This window comes from Gouania willdenowi, chromosome 14, assembly GCF_900634775.1.
Source record: "Gouania willdenowi chromosome 14, fGouWil2.1, whole genome shotgun sequence".
NCBI classification, from domain to species: domain Eukaryota; kingdom Metazoa; phylum Chordata; class Actinopteri; order Blenniiformes; family Gobiesocidae; genus Gouania; species Gouania willdenowi.
The window spans coordinates 20,429,445-20,451,525 of NC_041057.1; positions in this window are offsets into that span (position 1 = coordinate 20,429,445).

Here is a 22,081-nt window from a genome sequence, read left to right on the forward strand (position 1 = left end):
CCCCACCCACCCACCCACCCACCCTAACCGGTGGAAACAGACAATAAAAATGGGACCGTTGGGGAGAAATGAGAGTGCAATAGTATCACAATAAACTAACTGGAACTTTAATTAAAAGATGCTGAGTGTGGCACTTTGCACTTTTTTGAGGTCCATGAGCTCCCCCCGACGTGGGAATTCGCTCAAACAGAGTGGAGGTCCAAAGCAGGTGTCATAAAGAATGCCCCGCGCATTAGATAAACATGACAATTTTTTGCTGGCGCAGCATTTCTTTCTGGGTACTATTACAGTCTGGTGTCCTCACCTTTTTTTTTTTTTTTTTTTTTTTTAAAAACGGGTTTGTTCCTTTTCTCACAGGCTTGCAAATGATGCAACTGTGGGAATAGGGGATGGCAAAAGACATTTGGGGAAAGCCTCAGTTGGATGCATTTTTAATAAAGTGGAAGACGAGGTTGGTCTCCACATCAGGGGAACTTTAACCTTTATTTTATGTGAGCAAGCATTGAAAAATCTGCCTAATTATTTGTGTTCAAGTGAAGCCTCAGCAAAGTAAACAAAGATATTCTTAACTCCTTCTGTCAGAGCTTTTCTGCCAAGAAGTGATTTAGCATGAAATGAGGTCAGATGCTTTAAAATAAAAAAAAAAAAAAGAAAAAGAAAATTAGACACGAAATGTTTCTAACATTTTACACCTGTCTTCCCATAATAAATTGGGGTCAACGTAAAACAAAAAACAGCAACATGCATGCTCAAACAAATAAGATATAGTGAGCCGGCTGAATAATTTCAAATAGATTAGCTGTTTTATTATTTTCAGGTTTCTGTCAACTTGCATGCTAAAGGTGAAATCTTAGGAAGCTGAAATATCACGTACGACATTTGTTCTTACTAGATAGTTTTTGTGTAAGAGTATTTTACATTTTTTTAGGTGTTTTAAACATCTTGGTGAGTGGAATTTTCCTATTCTGTGATCAGATAATGTTGCTTATTATAAGTCAAATCAGGGATGTCAAATCAAGGATATATTACTTGAATGACAAAAACCGTATGTAAGTCCTTGTTCTAACTCCAGACCATGCTGAATAATTCTAGATCAAATACTGGTAATCAAACAAAACAATGACTGTGCATCACCACCAAAAAATAAAATAAATTGAAGCATGAGTATAAGTTATCTGGAATTATTTATATTAGGCAAGAAGTCAGCAAACCTGATCACTTGCATCTGCTGTGTTTCTAATCATTTTTTGCATGGTTTTCATGAATTACGCTTACCCTCCTTGTTAATGAATCGATTCCCCTGCATCATCTAAAACTGTAACATTTCTGGCAGGTCCAAAGCCTTAATGTGGGTTTGTTTACATGTCATGTGAGCAGCCAGAGGCCCTGGGCGACAGAAACAGTTGCTAGACAAGCCAATTGTCGATTTTTGGAAATAAAATCTTTGGGCTTTGGAAAAGTTGCTAAATATAGCGACAAAAGTTTCAAACTTGGTAACATTGCATAGAGTCATAAGGTTTGATTTTAAAAAAATTACCAGAGGTGAATTAAGAAAAGACTCAACAGCAAGTCATAATCCAGTTAAAGGACACCTCATCAATGCCCTGATCAATATTTCCAATCATGGTAAAATATTGACATATTGGCACCAATGCTTTTTAAAAGTCTTGTTTACTCTGCACCCCCTACGGGAGATGGGCGTCAATCAAGATTCTCTATCTATCACGGTCTTGGCAATCAGTTGTGCGTCGCCCCATGAGATCCAATTTCCAGCAGTTCAGCCTATACGGTTCTGCACCAGTTGGTCTTTGGTTGGCCTCGTTTCCTTTTCCCTGGTGGTATCTTATCTAAATGCCACTTTGGGAATTCGTTCTGGAGGCATCCAGAATGTGTGTCCAAGCAATTTTAGACAAAGAGGTATAATTTCTGTGATTACGTCTCGCAGGGGCAGATCTAGAAAAAAACAATGGGGTGGCAGGATTTTTTTTTAGAGGTGGCAACATATAGTAGACATACCATATTTTTCAGACTATAAAGCGCACTTAAAATCCTTTAATTTTCTCAAAAATCGGCAGTGGGCCTTATAATCAGGTGCGCCTTATTTATGAAATTAACTACTGTGCTTCAACATACTGAACAGAAAAAGTGAGTATATTGTTCTGTATTTTATGTGTTAAACCTGAACAATGTTGAGAATTATTTTTAATGAGTTGAATAAAGTTTGACTTATCTGACTATTTTATTTTGCTTAATGCGTCTTAATAATAATAATAATAATAATAATAAAAACAAACTGGTGTGCCTTATGTATGAAAATAGACCCAGTCAGACCCATTCATTGATAGTGCGCCTTATAATCCGGTGCGCCTTATAGTCCGAAAAATACGGTACATAAAGCACACTGAATTATAGGCCTGGGTATGGCCAGGTACCTCGCGATGTGTTATCGCAATATTTTTTGCCCACGATAATATTATCGCGGTAATCAATAAATCACGGGAAAATTAATCCACGATACATCACAATAATTGTCACTGAAGAAATTCAGAATTTATCTACTGCACTGAATTCATTTCACAGGAATTACAAAACATTGGCAATTTCACATGAATGACAGCTTAGTGTATACAGCACAGTGGCTCTCCTTAACACACAATGACCACAACTAGTCACATGTCCTTGTGTTATGTTTACGTTTTAAAGGAAAGCCTGATACAAAATATTGCTTCATCAAAATATTGTTTATGTTTGTGCAAATGAACTTAAAATCATTAAAAACAAAATGAATGCAGAAAACACTCATTTCAGTGCGAGTTTTATCAACTTCTCTGTAGACATGGACACCTATCAGTGCTGCTTAACAAGCACAGTGATTATATCCTCTTCATTTCTGTAAGATTCACAAAGTAGCTTCACCATGTTTTTTTTTTGACAGACATTGATTTATAGACGCACAGAATAATATCTCCCTCAGGAAATTTTGGTATTTTAAAAGCTATTTCCAATCTAGAACAGTGTAGGCCTACCTGTACCCCTAGGGGTACTTAAACACCTTGCAGGAGGACCTTGAAGATATTTATGAATCTCGGACAGTACTCACCAAATATGTAAGCAAATAACATCACCAATTTACATAATTATTGCACACTTTAAATCATTTATTTCCTTACTGTTACTAGCAAATATTAGTTTAATGAGCCGAAATATGATTAATATTTTTGCCATAAAAAGTTAGAAAATGCTAGAAGGCAGCTCAACTATAGGAACAATAGGAAAGATTTAAAAAAAAAAAAAAAAAGAAAAAAACTGTACTAATCTTCATTATAATTTTTAAAGTTTCACAAGCACTTCATTTAAATATGTTTCAGAACTTTAGTAAATTGAACAAATGTACTTTCTGAAAGAGAATGTATGAAGCTCTCCTCAGCCTCCCCAAATGTGTGCACGTACAGCACACACACCGGACACACCCACGTCAGTGCACAATGCACATACACTCAAATCTACACAATCCTGAACTCAACTAACTCACAAAGAAGTCCCACAAGTGAACACACAAGCTGCAGCGCACAAAACACACTCAAACGATCAAAACCTGTGCACAAGCCCTCACCAATGTCTGAAGGCAGTGGAACGTCAGTCGGAGGGAGGGAGGGATCGGCGAGTCCGGGATCGTTACTCCGTTTTGGAATGACTTTTTTTGTTTTTGGAGTGATACACGGCAAATGCGTAAGGGTTGGCAGTTATGTCTTTCCTCTCATGCGCCAATGTAAACAACGCACTTCTGTGCCACTCTCGCGATACTTCCGCGTCTTCCTCATTGGTGTTTTAGAACGTTGGCTACGCTGTCAGGAAGCGGCAGCAGGTCATTACCGGCCTCTGTGGACCGCGGCAGCTTAGTTCCGTGCTCGTGAGTACAAATTAGGGTGGCAGCAGTGGTGCAAGGCTTTGTTGTCGGGTGGCATTTGCCACCCTATGCCACCCCGGTAGATCCGCCCCTGACGTCTCGCCTGCCAGTCATGAAATTGGTAGATTGTTATTTTATCTGGACAGATTCCACATCAGATCTTTCTTAAACAACATTTGAAAGTAGTTGACTTAGCTTGTGTCACACTTTATTGATCACCAGCTCCATAGAGTAGACCCGACTTGACAAAAATGTTAAGCAAATCTTGGTTTTGAGGCTGTAGGTAATGGATTTCCAGATGCTATGGAGCCGTGTGTAGGTGTTGTGGGCTTTCCCCGTCTGTGTGTGTGCTGGATGTCTTTAGGACAGCATTATCCTGGCTCATCAGAAACGTTTCAGAAACACAAAGTCATCAGTGACTTCAAGCGCTTATTGTTTACAGTGGTGAGGGTCTGTTTGTTGAGAAAATGTGTGTGGACATGAGAGCAAGGTAATCAGCAAAACCAAGGTCTTCAAGCTGGCTTGAGAGGGTCCACTGAATGTATTAGTAGTTGTGTTTTACATGATCCAGTTGATGATATTTTCAGGAAGAAGATGGGTGAGAGCATTGCAGTTTTTCATATTTTTCCAGCAATGACTCCGTGATGGTGTTTGTGAGTATAACATTGCATTCAAACTGGTCGAAAAAAACTTCCTCTTACAGACACAGTTTGTGAGGGAATCCATAGGACTGCAGGATCTTCCACGGGATTTTGCAATGACTATTTTTTCGAAACCTTTTTGAGGTCAATGAAACAAGATCTCTCTGTGCATTGCTCTGTGATGTTTCGAATGCAATATATATGATCTATTCAATGTCTGCCTTCTTGGAATCCAGCCGGTTCTTTCCTGAGTATGTTATTAATTGCACTACCAATGCAGTCTAGAATAAATCAAAAAGACTTTGCTAGTAATGGAAATAATCTCATTTTTAGCAAGGTATTTTTGACCAATAGGCCCTGAGTCTAATTTTTGTGGATTTTTTTCACCATTCCAGATGGTCCAGACGAGAATGCTGAGGGCCTTTGTAAATTTTAGAGAGTCAGCTCCCAGCATGAATAGAATTGAAAATGATACCTGCACCTTTGCCAATGTCCATGTCTCTGATAGACTTCATTACCTCCTCTGCAGGTGGAGCATCAACATCAATGTTCAGAATATTAACAGCAGGGGTGTAGTTTATCAGGCTCTGGTTATTCAGCACTTGCAAACCCAGCGGGCTGCTTCCTGGTGTGATGATATTTTTCTGCCTGGTCCATCAAGAACAGGATCAGGGGCTTGATGTTACCTCCTTTAAGGTGTTTTTTTTAAATCCAGAGTTGTGGATTATTGTTTCTCTTGCTGGTCCATCCTTGAGGGCTAGCTTATCCCTTTATCTCCTAGTTCTTGTCACGTAGGCTCTCTGGAAGTGAACCAAGAGTCTTTGGTAACTTTGCATTCATTCTGGTTTCTCTGTTGAAAGGCCCTAGCTTGATGCAATGTTGATAATCTTTAGAAGTGCACATCATTACTATCAAACACATATGTATTTGGAATGCACCCAACCTACATCAAATTACGGCTTTGAAATAATGTCCGGTTTCCACTAGTTCCACCATTTCTTACCAGGTAAAAATATCATAGGGTATATTTACAACTTTAGATCATATAAAAGAGCAGTAGTAAAGCAATTGCAACTTTCTCTCACTCTGATTTTTCCAGCAAAACAGAACATTTTTACTTAAGCAAGATAATGACTCCTATAATTTTAAAAGTATGTGCGTGCGCTTCTACTGTGCTGGAAGTAAGACACTTAAAGCTGTTCTCTTTTTCCAGAGGGCTAATAGACTAAAAAAACATTAAATAAACAAGTTGGTTTTTGCTCCTATTTTTCATGGGGTGAGCCTGGATATGCCACACGTGTCCGCTCACTAACACAGATTTAGACAGATTTCTAAACGATATTTGAAAGAAATGTTTTTTTTTTTTTGTAAATAGAAAATGTTTTACATCTTTTAATTCCTATTAAAAAAAAATGGGTGCAAAAAGTGTTGCGTTGTTTTTTTTCCGATGTGCCATCAATAACTTTGCACAAATTCAATAAACCTCAAATGCTGTTGAAATAGGAGTTGCACAATGATGGCATGTTTCATTGTCTTTATTGCAATTATGTTAGCTGTAGCATGGATAAATCAGTATAAAAAATAGTAATGGAAATGACTAATGTCAGTTTTGAACAAACAGTGCAAGATTTGCACATCACTCACCATGTAAAAAGTGAGTGTTACACCTGAGTAAGGAGGAAATAAAAAGGTAAATATGTTAGAGAGAACAGGACAAAGAAGGGGTGAGGGAGGGGAGTTGCTATTATATTATGTGGCGGTAAAACAAAATCTGCTGTGCCAGTGTGATAGTGGAAAGTTACTGGGCTCCATATAAAACCCTGGCTACGGACGGACTGCCTTATCTTCATAAGAAATTGTTAACAAAGCAGGTAAATGTTGAACAAAATATATTCCAGCCTGTAGCATCACAGTGCAATTACAAAATTGTATTTTTGTGTGCACATGACAGTAAATTATGAATTTTTTCATATATATTAAATATATACTTAATACTTAATGGACTCAATCAGAGGCTATAGTTGGATTCTTTCTGTTCCTCTTTATTGTCTTTATGTTTAGGTCACAGACACACTGTCACATATGGTATTTTTTTTTAAAAGGTAAGGGGAGTAATGCCTGCTCAGTGGAAAAGGGAGTAATATTTGTTTATTTGTTCATTGAATACCCATTAGCTTCCACCATGGTGTTGCTAATCTTTCTGGGGTCCATTAAAACAAATCAAGGATTGTAGAACAGTAAAAAATAAAGGCAGTTAAAAATATACAGAAACATTACATAAGAAGGTACATCAAGATGTACAAAGGTGTACATACTCTGTGGTGTTATAAAGGGGTTTATTTGCGGGTGCAAAGTAAAGTAGTGTGTGCAATTTCCCTGGTTTAATTCTATGGGACAAGCGCATGATAAATTGACAAATAAAGTTTGTACCATTGCAGCGGTTTAGAATCTGATAAAAGACAAATTTGTATAAATGAAACTATTTATTAAGCATTTAACATTTCTTAGTGCAGGGGTGATTATCTTGTGTGTGTGTGTCTTTAACTGCGAATGAATGCCCTAGTCATCGCTCTACTATGTGCGGAGTGAGAGAGTGTATGTGACCGGAGAAGATCGATTATAAGCTGTATGCCATTTTGAATGATTGGCAAAATAAACGTTATAGTCCATATTGACAGGTGGACGGTGGAGGTGGGGTGCAGACACACATGCACGCTTCTGTGTCCTGAAACGGGCAGATGTGTCCTTTGTGAAAGCGAAAGTAAACAGGAGTGCATCGCTCTGTTGTAGGACTCTCTCTTTTAACATGCTCAGGAATAAACAAAACATGCACGCATACACATACACACAGACACTGACAGCAGACGCTGTCCGAGCCGGTAGACTCGGGAAGAGGTTGGCGCTCAGCCGCTTCGCTCCAAACCGATCGACATTTTTGCCGTTCGCGCATAGGTTTTCACGTTTGTGCACAGATGCCAGTGAAATATAGTCGTGTCACGTAAAACAAACCACTCTTTGGTGTAAATGAGCAATGCAATGGGAGCTTCTACAGTATATCAGTGGTCCGTTTCTGCTTGGCTGCGGCTCTGGTTGCACACGTGACTCTAGCTTTCCACTGTGATTAGCTCTGGCACGCACCAAAGCATAGCTCTGCAGTGATTGGCTCTGGGCACACACGTGACTCTCGTGGTTGTGCTTCGCTCGCGGTAGACAATTTTACGAAATTATCCATTAACTGTAACATTACAGTATAAACAAATATGACGTTGCACAGCTTTGAACCAAGATGCAGCTATGTAGCAAGTATGAGCTCTGTCAGTCCCTGAACACCAGAGATATTTGAGGCACAGACAGACAGATAGACAGACAAGCAGACAGAGATTCCTTGCTTTTATAGAGAGATACATAAAGTTGACATGTCTTTCAGGTACCAAGGCAATTTGTTCCGTAATAGACCTTTTTCACACTTCCGCATTTTAAACCGGAAGTGATGTGCAACAACTTCCTGTGGCTATAGTTTTAACGTTAGACAGTGACAAAAAATGCTCAGTCTCGGCGTGGTTGCTCTTGTTATGTTCCTGGTTGCTCTTGTGGGGCAAGAAAACAACTTTACCTGTCTTAACACACTTTTATGACAAACCCAGACCAAAGGAGGCAGTGGAACTAAGCAGTAAGGAGGGATGAGTGTCCGAAATCTATATTCTACTCTACACCGGCACTTCACTCAGGAGGATTTTGTCAACGGATCCAGTCACCATCAGCCGCCTTAAAAGTGGAGCTGTTCCATCTCTTTTTCCCTGGAATAATTTTATCGCACCACTGAAGAGGGAGTCTGCCTTCGAGAGGGCTCATAAACAGCAGCTTGTCCTTTCACAGCAAGCTAGCCATGCTGAAGCTGCTACGGCACATCCACCCACAGGTATAAAGGACAAACACATACCAGAATGTTAAAATATAATTCATAAGTCTATAAAATGCCTCTCTGAGCTACTTCTTTTCTTATCTTGAAAACTGTGGCTATATTCTTCATGGAAGAACTTATACCTCAAGTTTGTTTGTTCAGGTATTCGCCGCTGCGATTGCCTCCGCATCAGCGAACAAAAAAGTCGGCAAGTTGAGCAACGCTGTTGAAAAAACAAGAGGCATTTTCCCTTATACCCACAATAACAGGAAGTTACTCCGGTTGTCATGAAAAGTATCTATTGAAAAGCTCTAAAAAAGACAGACATTTGTAAATAGTTTGTATCAGGACAATTAGTGACTAAGTCAGCAGGGCCGAGAACCAAAAGTGACTTCTGTCCCATATTGTCCCAGAGGGTCCCAAATTGTCCCATATAGTCACAGAGTGTCCAACATTGTCCCAAATTGTGCTACATTGTCCCAGAGTGTCCAAAGTTGTCCCACATTGTCCCAGTGTATCCCAAATTGTCCGGTCTTAGCGAGGGTCTTCAGGGGCGGGCAGCCTGCGGGTGCAGCGTGGGGTGGCCCCTACTTGTGAGGTGTCCTGAGGATCTGGGGTCTGTGGCTCTGCCGCCTCGGGGCTGTGCGTGCCGCATACCGGTGTGACGGTCTGACTGGGGCCTTTGGGGGGAGGCGTCCTGACTTTGATAATAACTAAGGCTCATAGTGTGGGCGGCATCAATAAGAGGTGATCTGGGACAATTTGGGACAATGTGGGACCTTTTTGGACAATCTGGGACAATGTAGGACAATTTTTGATACTATGGGACAATGTGGGACAATAAAGGACAATGTTGAATACTTTTGGACAATGTGGTACAATTTTGGAGACTGCGACAATGTGGGACACTCTGGTACAATGTGGGACACTCTGGGACAATATGGGACAATAAAGGACAATTTTGGACACTGCAACAATGTGGAACAATTTGGGACAATGTAGGAACATTTGGGACACTCTGGGACAATGTAGGACAATTTGGTAGACTCTGGGATAATGAAGGACACTTTGAGACAATGTGGGACAATGCCGCAGCACTCTTTTTTTGTGTCGCGGCACAAAAAACCTGCCACAGCAGAAGCCAGTTTTGGTTCTCGATGTCTCTTGACTAAGTTTGAGTTTTAAAGAAGTTGAGTATTGTACAAGTGGATATGACGGGAGTATTTGATCCTCTCTCAAAACAATCTTGGTTGGCCAGTTAAAGTAATATTCTAAATATTAGTAAATTATAATGCATTTTAGTTTCCATGATAAGATGCAGTGCATATCAGTGATAATGGTCCTGTAGGGACACCTCAAAGCAAGGAGAGCAGCCTTGTACTGGGCAACTTGAAGCCACTTAAATCAGATTTCGCAGTTGCCGACCAGATTACTGAACAGTACTCAAGGTGAGACACAAGAGATTGTACCACTTGCTTCAAAAATATGACGATGGAGAGGGACTATAATAAGATAATAGTGTGGTTTACTTTAAATCATACTGAAAATCCGTTATCACAGAAACAACAATTCAATTTACAGTGTGAATCTGTTTAAAGCATGTAAATGTGTCTGATCTATGAAATCCATTTCTTTTGAAAAGGATTTCAACTAATGTGTCCTGATATTTAAAGTTCCAGGTCTGTAAAGTATTACAAAAAACCGAGGTTACACCAAATATTAACCTGTTTTTATTCCCAGTATGTGACATTTTCTCACCGTGACACAGAAATGAGGAAAACTATATATTAAATATGAGTTATTATTTTGGTGTTGACTTTGTTCTATTTCTCCAAAACTGTAGCAGATGGCCTGCCTCTCTTAATACATCACTTTACCTGAGGGGGTTGTGTGAAAAGTAGGATAGGAGATTTCTCCAGGTAGGAGAGTGGAAACAACACAACCCTAAGTTGTGACACTCTGCTGAAGTCTAGAGTGGCACAAAATACACAATATAAGTCAGAGCCTCACTCAGCTCTTGACACAGTAAGACGTATGGAGGTTTGGCATTTCATCTCAGTCATGCTCCTATGTGCTCTCCCAACCTGCATTGACTTTCTGAGCCTTAACATAGCATACAACAAAGATTGTGCAATGGGACTGAGAATAAATGTGCCACAAAAGTGTTACTCTAGATCTAATAACACTTTAACACAGGGGCCGGGGCGTAGCACCACATTTTAGGCCCTGTATACAAACTATGTTGTTAGGCCCCTACTGTAAGTTATGTACACTTTTTATTGCCTATAGTTGTATTCTTGCATTATTATATAAGCTTTCTTTTTTCTTCACATTAACCCAGAAGTTCCCAACCTTTCTCAGGTCATGACCCATATTTTAATATCACAAATGTCCAGCGACCCCACAGGTATTTTTTCCTTTTTCTTTCTAGAATTACTTTTTGATCATCTTTATTCAAGTGTGTTACAGACACAGAGTAGCCAGTGCGCCTCCTTTGATATTTTTATACTGTATTTTATTTGAACTACATTTATATTTGAGTATAAGATACAGTTATTTGATATTTATTGTGTGTGGCGTGTATTTGAAATCAATTTGTTTGTTTTTTCATTGTATAGTGACGATGAAGTTTGAGACAAAGAAAAACAAAAAGAAAGAAAAAAAAAATTTACAAAATAAATAAATAGAATTTTAATCCGTTTTTACTTACGTGTCTTTTTTCTTTTTTTTTTTTTTTTTTTTTTTTTACCAATTACCTCGACATTTTAGGTGACCTCATTTTAATTCCAAGTGACCCCACATTGGGGTCCTGACCCCAAGGTTGAACAAAACAGCAATAAACTAATGACTCCATATCCTTTGCTTGTATTTTATGAATCTGTTCTACTATATTTTAGTGGTACATTGAATATTTTATTTGTGACATACTTTTGCTACAATGTAGGGGCGGCTGGTAATTTTTTTTTGGGAGGGGGTGAGGGGGGTACAACTTATGCACGCACACACGCACACAGCAAATGTGTACAAAGGTTATTAAAAGGTAAATATAGAATGATTAATATCATGGGGACACTTAGGCCACTAAAGAGTTGGTGGCAGCAAAATTTTGTCTTTAAAAAAATAAATAAATAAAAATAACTTTATTTCCAATTAAGATTTGACGCGTAAAAGGAATGTTCCAGCACTGTACATGTGCAAGTACAGTGTACTTGCACATGTACAGTGCATGTCGTAAATTTCAAATGAAATAATATATTGGCTAAAAAAAGATGTGATGTTTTAAAGCTCACCTCAGGGAAATCTGCTGCTTACTCAATTTTTCAGTTTTAAGCGGGGTAGTAGCTAGGGCCCTGACGCAGCATGGATAATTGGTTCTAGTGCAAAACTGTGCTTAACCACTAGCTTATTTTCACACAGGGCCCTTTTCATTCCAACATAAATAATCTAAAAATTTTTAAAATGCAATTACATACATACATACATACATACATACAAACAAACAAACAACACATTTCTGAGCAGCCCCCTCCCAGTCTGACGCCCCCGCACAGACGTGTCAAACTCATTTTAGTTTAGGGGCCAAATACAAACAAAGTGAGCTGCCATTTTTAGGGAGGGGAAAAAAGAACAATGTTAACATAATTGTGCCCTAGCTTTCAATACCAATTGAACATTATTGATTTTCTTACCAATTTTTATGTAATTTAGAGTACATTTGTGGAACTCTTTGTGAGAAATTGCAAGATTTGTGGCAACATTGAGAGTTCTTTCCACAATTTGCAATTGAATATGACTGCATTCATGTGCCATAAACAAAGGGAAAATGCAAGCCACTACAAATATTGTAGAGTTTCATTAAATTGGTGAATTTGAGATACTGTATATACAACTGGATTATTTGGTAATTTACACAATAATTCACGTCTTTATTTTTACTTTCTCCCGTGGGCTGAAATGGATGCTCTAAAGGCCTGGATTTGGCCCCTGGGCATTGAGTTTCACACAAAACAGTTCAGTGAACAATGCAGTATTGGTTCAAGTGAGGAACACAGAGGAAAAGTCTCTCAAGTAACAGACTGGGTTTTTATTCTAAGTGATGGTTGAGTTTTGTTTATTTTTGTGAAGTCTCAAATATTATTGTATCATTTTCAAATAGAAATACTAGCATTTCAACCCACCCTAATCCATCTAAATGTTGCAATAAAAACTGCCTGACAGGAACTAGTGACATCGACAGGAATATGTCAGTGTGCTTCATGCCAGTTATAAAACAAGTTTTGTTTACTGATCCAATGTGAGAGCAGGACGTGAATAGCAGGCTCTGCTCAGGAGCCTACTTTCCACAGAACACATTTGACATTTAAAGTCAGTCTTGCACATAACAAAAAAAATGACAACACATTTCATACTGTGCCAAGTTATAAAAGGCATCAATGTGTAACGTTAGCATACGTAGAAGTGCTGGAAACCCCATATGAATGCTAACATTATCAGTGTCAGGTTCTGTTTGGTTTGTGTTTAGCACTTTTGTTCTGAGTCTTTGTTTATTCTGTGTTCTAGTTTAACTCGTCTGTGTTTCAGGTATTCCTGCTTGTGGCTCCACCCCCCCAGTGATGTCTTTGTGCTTGGTTGGTGACTGATTAGCTCCCTCATGTTTCCACCCAGGTGTGGCCCAATCAGTTAACTTTAAGCTTTTTTGCCAGAGATTTCTATTAAAAATATTATTTCCACCTTCCTCTACATAAGTCAGAATGTCTTGCTGTTAAGTTTGTATTAATCAAAGTCAAGTTTGGTCACATTTAGCTTTCTGCTTTGCTCTGAGGCAGTGATAACTGTGACAGCAAATTTTTATTTAGTTTTATTCATAGTCTTCACTAAAAAGCAACTTTGTTTTAGTTCAAATGTAGTCATCAGGACTATTTACTCTATAGTCTAGTTATAGTCAACTAAGTGAGATTAAGATTTTAGTCGACAAAATCTGTTGACTGAAATACAAAGTTACTGATATGGGATGGCATTAATGTTTGTTACTACACTAGAGGTTAGATTTTAGGGCCAAGCCTGACCCAAAATTCAGGCCGGGTCAGGCAGAGATGTCACGCATTAGAGTCTGTTTACGTTCGGGTTGGGCTTCAAGATTTGTTGTGTTTTTAATCTCTATTACATTAATAGTAAACACGAAAACATTTCTATATTGTTGTGGTATCATTTCTAAAGTGATTTCTGCTCGTAGTGGAACGGGATATTGACAGCGTTGTGTTGCGTTTAGTTGTTCAGCGAATCACATTCACTGAATATTATTTGCTGATTTTGCTCATTCCTCACTTGTTGCTGGGCCGCAGGGAAGAAATATGATTGCGTGCTTCAGTCAGGTCTGCGCTCCACGCACAGGCCGCCCGGTCCGGTCTGCATACTGTAACGTACTGGGTTCTATGTTCTAGTTATGTTCCAATTGTGTGTATTCAGTGGTTAACTGGTGCTGAGATTTCCCATGGCGGAGAAGGCATCATGGTTACCTGCAGCTTTCTCTGCCAATGTGTGTCTTTGTTTACATGTGTTCTGAGTGTTGATTGGCTGGGAGGCTGGGGAAAGGGTGGGCGTAAGCGGGGAAAAGAGGGAACATTTCAGTTCCCACGGTAGTGTGAGTGTATGACGGTGTAAGACGGTTCTTTGTGTGTCTTTGCCGTGTTACTACGACCTCCATTAAAGCCTGTAAAACTGTGATAAAGGCTCGAGTCACGTCATTACAATACCTTTTGGGTAGAGCTGCGGTGCGTGTGTGCGTGCGCACTCCCCCACCCCGTGCGAGGCACTGTGCTACTAAGGAATAATTGTTTAAAAATATGAATTATTAAAAATCCATAAGTCATACCAAAAACAACACTGTTAATCAGCTGACTAATGTAGGTCAGTCCATCATATAAAAATCTATGTTTCTTATAGATCATAATTGGGTAAAGGAGGGCATACACTGTGCGATTTCTTCAATCATTGTTTTCAGCTCCAGCTCAAACTGTGCGCAGCTCACGATTCATGTTCTCACACCAACAAGCCGAGACTCTGACACGATCTGACTGCTCACACTGTACGTCCATACATGACACGGTCTTGTTTACAGATATGCAATGTACAAATTAGATGAAAAACTCTGAAGCGTTGTCATTAAAACAGAAGAAGAAAAAGACGAGGACGAAGACGAACAAGAACCCGGAAGTGGACAAGGAAAATGCTCCGATGTGATGGACCACAACCAAATCCGTCAATTATACAGCGGTCTTACGGTGTTCGCCGGTCCGTCGCATTGCTTCCACAGTGCATTATCTTCACGAGGCGCAACCAGGATTCCAAACATGTTTGATTTTCTTGCGATCGGGATCAACCCGATCCCAAAAATAGACGCACGAGTCAAAAATCGGCTCAAAATGGGCCAAAAATTGCACAGTGTATGCCTGCCTTTAATGAAAGAATTGCATCGATACCTAAATAATCTCTCTCCTATCAGCTGTCAGATCAGATCCACACAGTGACGTGGTTACAGAATAATCCGCCTTTTATTCAGCAGCTTGTTTTCTGAGAGAACTGATTGGTCAGAAGGCAGGGCTTTAGGACTCGCTCAAATCTGATCCACTTCGTAACCTGGTCCAAACCAGTTTGAGTTACCACATTGATTTAGTCCCGTAGAGACATTATACAGCTCCGCAGGACCGCACACAAATCTCGGAAGTTAGTGCAAATTGTAATTGAAAAAAAAATGTTGCCGTTGTAAATGAATTGTAATTGAGTTCAGATAATTGACTCGATAAAAAATTGTCAATTTGTGTTAGTGGGTTCAAGTTAGGATATAATTTTATATAAATTTGGATGATACATTTTTTCATAGTAACAATAGTTTGAATGTAACTGATGTTTAGCACAAACAGTTTATAGTTATTGCTAAATTCCAACTCTTGTCCCTTGTTGGGCTTTCACATAAGATAAATGCACTAAAATGTAAACAGAGATGCTAAACAACACTATAGACACACATACAATCATCACAACAAGCCTACAAATGACAAGCATTCACGGTGCGCCAAAACACAAACTACATGAGATCATTAGTGAAACACTTTGGTCCCATGTGGGCGGTTTTTAAGCCCTATATAAATAGAAGTTAGTAAATTTGCAATTTAACTTTAGTAATTTAGGACTTAATTGTAACTGACTTTTAGGGGGAAAATAAAAAGTACAATTTAGTTGGAATTGGAAAAAAGGTTCAATCAAATAATCATAATTGAATTGTAATTATTGTTAAGCGCTTTGAGATTACTTTGTTGTATTCTGCGCTAATTAAATAAAGTTGAATTGAATTGAACATGGATACTGTAAAACGTAATTATGATTGAACACAGTTAGTGAGAGGAATGTGCACCTCTCTCTTCACTTTTATTTATTTATTTATTTTTTATTCAGTTTATTTCCGACATGGTTACATTCACTTTTTTTTTTTTTATATTTTTTTTTTTTTTTTTGTACATGCCGAAAAAGACGACGAGAGAAGCCGTTTGCTTATCTGGGTCCCGTCCCCTGTTTTACCATCGCAAATTTACATGGGTTTACATGTCTCTCTGGTCAAACATTCTTGAGTTGTTCTGAACAGTCCTTTTTTGTGTATTCTCATCTGTAGTCAGTGTTGTCTTGTTTTTATTCTTCCTCCTCTCTATCGTTGTTCGTGTTGGCCTTGTTCCCTGCCAGACGTTGCTAGCATTCCTCCAGTTCAAGAATAGTTCCTCTTTCGAAGGTGTTTGGAAGGTTTTTCCCTTTTCATCCATAATGTCACCACTCGGGAATGTCTCTTTTGGACACACAAGTTTGCTGCTTGTTTTGTCTCTACATCAAGGTTAATCCAGCTGTTGTTAGTTCTATTGGCAGTGTTGTAATGATGTATGATGACATCTTTCTCTCTTTCCTTTTGTTCCAGCTGTTCAACCCTGGCGTTCAACAATTTTATCTCTTCAGCATTTCTTTCATTCTTTTCTTTCAGTACCTTTGCTTCGCTTTGTAGGTTTTCCAGTGAGTTTTCCAGCGTCTTTTCCAACGACTTTATCTCGGCAGATAGGTTTCGTAGACCCTCGCGTATCATCTCTTTGACCTCTTCCAAACCCGAATTGGGTTCTGAAGGGCCTCCCTGCAGTTTTTTCACCATTTTCCTTCAGTCTTGGGCCCAATTTTTCAGGCTGTTCAGCTGTAGCCAGCTGTAGCCAAGGTCGTGTTATCGGAGCGAATGAAAACACTTCTGCTCTCTCCAAAGACCAGAGACCTTCAACCAACTCAAAATAAACAAAAACAATAAATAGGAGAACAAGCACATTTCGTCATGACATAGACATAGTCTTGTGATTGAAAAACTATGCACTTTGCATGTGAGCAATTTAATGAATTAGGAACCCCTCAATGTAGGTATGCAAATCAGGGGCCCCCATAAAAGCATTTTGTAAAGGGCCCCCACAAAGCTAGAAATGGCATGTGATAGACACTATTTTGGTCAATAAAGTGTCTAATTTGCAGATGAGCAAGAATTATTTTACTGGCTTTTTTTAAAAAAGCTAAAGCAAGGGTGAGTAAATTAACCCAATAAAAAGTCTGTGTGACATGTCACAACACTATTTTTAATTAGGAGGTACAGCTATAACTAGGATGAGGCAAATTGTTGTCTGAATTAAAAGTTATATTTAATTGTCTCATGAATGTTTCTATTTAGTAAGTTGGAATCTCTGACTTTTGAAATAAAGGTAATTCTCTTTCCCATATTCCTCTGTTTATGAAGGGGAAATGGACACCTCAAGGGTGGTGAACTTAAAAAAAGCTTTCATTAACATAAAAGAAGCAGTAAAAGAAATAAACTTTTACAAAAAGGTTGCATTAAGTAGACATGTGAAGAAGAAATGCACCAACACTCTACAGGCTCTTGAGTCTATTTGTAATTATCAGGAAAAAAGGCTCAAATCTGCTGCTGAATGCTTTCATTGTGTGCGATAATTGGAGAAGCTACTGACATTTACAAAAATAAAAATAAAGTAAATTTCCCCAAGGCAACACTTATGAATTATTACTGAATATGAAGTATTCCACCTCATTACTTTGAAGATACCCACGCATTCATGTGTGAATGTCAGCTTCCATAGCAGACTGATGGTAATGCTTCACTATCACTCCGTGGGTATTCTCTTAATCACGTGCACTCAGAGGACACTTTTTGTCAGTACGTAGTTAGATATCATACTCATTATCAAGTAAAAGTAACTAAACAGCAGAGTTGAGAGAGGAAAATCAACAGAAGCTGGGTTGCCAGGTTTTGTTTAGAGATTCTGGCAATGCAGAGAGGACACATTTTTGAATGAAAAAGTAAATTAGCAGGAGATAAAAGCATGGACTTATCACGAGGTTTATTTAGCACTCGATGGTTCCTTTTAAAGTGTGTTTAGTGGTCTAAGGATGATTTGTGTAGAAAATAACAGTATTGTGTGTGAAAGCATTAAAAACTGAAACAAATATATTTGAAGACTGCCTTCGTTGTACTTTTTACATAAAATATGACTCAGACCCATAGAATGCTATGGATATGCATTTTTTTCAGTACTTGTGCTGGATTTGTTAAAGGTCCTATATCATTCTAAATCAACTTTTTTGAGCTTTTAACCTTGGTAAAATGTCAATTCCTTATCAAAAACACCCCAAAGTATTGTTGGCTTCCTTCCTGCAGGAAGGGCCAAAGCCGCCTCTATTTTCTGAGACGGCTGAGGTCCTTCAACATCTGCAGGAAAATGCTGAGGATGTTTTATGAGTCAGTGGTGGTGAGTGCGGTCCTCTACGCTGTTGCTTGCTGGGGGAGCAGACCGAGGGTCGCAGACGCCAACAAACTCAACAGACTCATCCACAGGGCCAGTGACGTTGTGGGGATTAAACTGGACTCTCCGACAGTGGTGACAGAGAAGAAGAGCCTGTCCAAGGTGAAATCCATCTTGGTCAATGTGTCCCACCCACTCCATGATGTGCTGGTCAGTCACAGAAGCACCTTCAGCACCAGGCTGATCCAACCACGGTGCTCCATAGAAAGCCACAGGAAATCATTCCTGCCTGTGTCGATCAAACTGTATAATCCATCTCTGTAACTTCACAGCTTGATTGTTGTACATATCTAAATCACATTTGTATATTTGGATTATTTTTGTAAATGTCTGAATCATATTGGTATATATTTGTTTATTTTTATTATTATTATTATTATTACTTTTTTCTACTACTGTAATATGTGTGTTTCTGATCCCTATTTTTAACAGTCTTTTACTTAATTATACACTATTTATTGTTTATTCTTTCTTTTGTCTTTGTTAACATTTTTATTCTTTTATTTGTGATGTGTTCTGTGGCTGTAACAAAAGCAATTTCCCCCTGGGATTAATAAAGGAATTCTGATTCTGATTAATCTCTGAGCAATCCTCACTAATCCTGCTCTCTGAGCTGCTGCTATCTCTTCTAAAAAAACGAGCGGTCCCTCCGGTTAACACTTTAGTGACATCACTAAAGTCTAAACCGCCCCTTCCAGGAAGTGCCTGCTGTCGATGTAAGCATGCAAGAATAGCCAACTGCAGCCGCGGGTACAGTACAAGCGACGCCCCCTACAAATTATATTTCTGAGTGGAAGGTGAATGTGAGCAACCATTCTCAATGTGACGTTATTTTAGTTTCACTTTTGTTCCTCGTAGCCTGGTGGCCTCATTTCCTTTGATTTTTATTCAAACCATTTACTTTTTGAGATTATATCTACAGAAAGTGTTATAAATGTGCTTTTAGTCCATTTTCGGAAATTTGCAGTTTTTTATCCACAGCAGACATCACTAAGCTTCGCGGTCATCAGATTATTACGTCACCTTGTTGAAGTGCGTCTGATTGTCACAACAAACACAATCGCCTTTTCATAACTCTTCTCCTAACACCTTTCCTTAACCCTGTGACGTCATCCATGGGGTTATGGAAAAGTGGATAGGAAAGGAGATAGGAGGGACTATTCAGATGCAGCCTGTGTGCCTGTTGCCCATTGTTATGGCAATATTATATTCATCATCATATCGTCAAATGTATGTTCATGTGTACAATTTGTCATGTTTTAATACATGATGACTCCATTAGTCTTTACACTTTTGAACAGCTGAATCATGATTAAACAGTACAGATCGTACTCAGTGCAGCACAGAGTCTCTGCCAAGGCCAGAGTCTCTGCTCACATGCAGATATACACGTACGCACACGTTATCAAGGACAGATAAGGACTGGCGCCCGAACCTTCCTCATAGCATCTTCATCATCCTCACATGTTTCCACTGACTCCCTCCTTCTCCTCCAGAGGGTGGAACTCTTCTTTTATCTGTATAAAACCTTAAGCTGAAACTGTTAGAGGGAGCGGCTCTGCCTTCGGACGTCCAATTCGGACGGTCACTACTTTTGTTCCATCTTTGTCCTTTTTTTTTTTAAACTTAGTTTTAGAATACACTTTTTTATAAAATCATCAATGCTCCGACTGGACTTCATCATTCAACCAGAGCAATAAATCATGTCTCCAAATGAGGTCAACCGCAAATTTAGCCGTAACACCATGCTGCTTTGCCGGGGCTCTAGGGCTACGTCATGAAATGGGCGGCACTCAAACACGGAACGACGGCGCTCCAGAGGAACCGTGTGTCTCAACTTCCCTGTTGAAAGAAAATAACTCATATTTCTTAATAAATTAGTATTTAATTTAGCTAAATATTAAATATTAACCATAATGTAGTTGACTTTGGAAGGTTTAAAATAGCATGATTTAGATCCTTTCAGTCCTAAAAAATATTTTTTGTGTAATAATTGGACACCCGAAGTCTACAGCAGCAAAACACTCAGAAAAAGACACTCGGAACTACGATAAAAAACGCTTCAAAGTTTGCATTAAGTGTAACAATTACGTGTTTGGATGATTGAAAGAACATTCCAATTTAATCAATGAGGTCCTACCAGATTGAGGCAAGAGCCATCTTATGGGAAGGTAACATCTCTCATCTGTCATTCCAGTGAAAGTTATTTTTAAAATCTCAGACCTGTCCCTGACGGTTGAAGCCTCACCAAGTTAGGCCTTACAAATTGGCACTTCTGACACCCTGCCCATAATCCATTTTGCCAGAGTGTAGCAGCACCTCGCTCCATATATATATCTTATCTGTTTCAACACTTTCCTTCTTACCATGTCAATCCACAGAACTCGGTTTAAAGAAGAAAACCCCTTCTTCACTCAATGCCACTTATCTATCACTCTAACTACCCATCACTCGTGCTCTCACTATCTCTATCTGCTAGGGAGCAAAACTCAGCTGAGAACACAACTGTAGTTGATCTATTTGGCCCTATCACACAGCTATATTTAATTACAAAAATGTCCAATGAGCCATACGCAGAGTTTGCAGGGTGGGGGGCATTGCCCCTGCTAGTGTTCAAAAGTGTCATTCACAGTTTATCCAAATTCATTCAAAAAATATATACAATTCTTAATATAATGTATATAATATACAAATATCATGTGACTAGGAAATAATAAAAAAAATGGCGATATAAAATTCAAAGGTTCATAAAATAAAATCAAGTAAAAAAAATTTTAAGGACCACAGCAGCCGATGACATTTGACCCTCCCGCTTCCCATAGCAGCTCAGAGCTTTGTGTACAACATGAAGGACACTGCGGATGCTCCGTAGGCTGATAAGTCGGCTGTTCGTAATGATGCACAGAGAAAACAAGCCGACTTGTCTGGATACAAAACGGTGGATTGAGTGGTGTTGTAATAGGCCACACAAGGACAAAACATGAATACTTTCCCCTAAAATGGGCAATTATCTGTGCGTCCACACAAAAAGGTGGAAAACGCTATAATAAACATACCAGGCCTCTATGTGGCGCTGTAACGCTGCCAAAACATACACCGAAACAGAAAATAACTGGAAGATCTAGTCGTTAAAATACAGACCAGTGGAGGGCAGAAATACGCCTTGTGGCGTCCACTCTGCCATAAATACAGAAGAAGAAGAAGACGCCAGAGGATGCGCATAAAACTTGTGTTACGAAGAAACAGGACATGCAAAAGAAAAGAGGAAAGAGGTGGAGACATGGCAGGAGATTTGCTTGTGGGCCGACGACGAGGTAGAACTGCTGCTTTGTTGTTATTGTTACTGTTGTTGTTGTGGGGGGTCGCTCATGTAGTTTAAGGGAGAAGTGGGGATATGGCGTCATTGTTTTCAGAGTATGTGCATGTGCTCGGCACCCCCACTCTGGGACCCGTTTTCAGAAGTTATCGTATTCAGCTTCCAAATCCTCGTTGCCATGTGGACGCAAAGCGTAAATGATAAAAAAAAACATAACCGTTTACATTAAAACCCATCTGTGTGTGGACGGGGCCATAATCTACTCCAACCATCATTATTGGAATTATTTATAATTTGTCACAGCACTGTACAACTAACTCAATAACAGCAGTTCTAGGTTAAAAAAAAAAAATAATTCAGCTAAACCATTTTTAAATACTAAATACCTACAAAGAATAACCTTATTTCCCTATTTGAGCAGTGCAATTC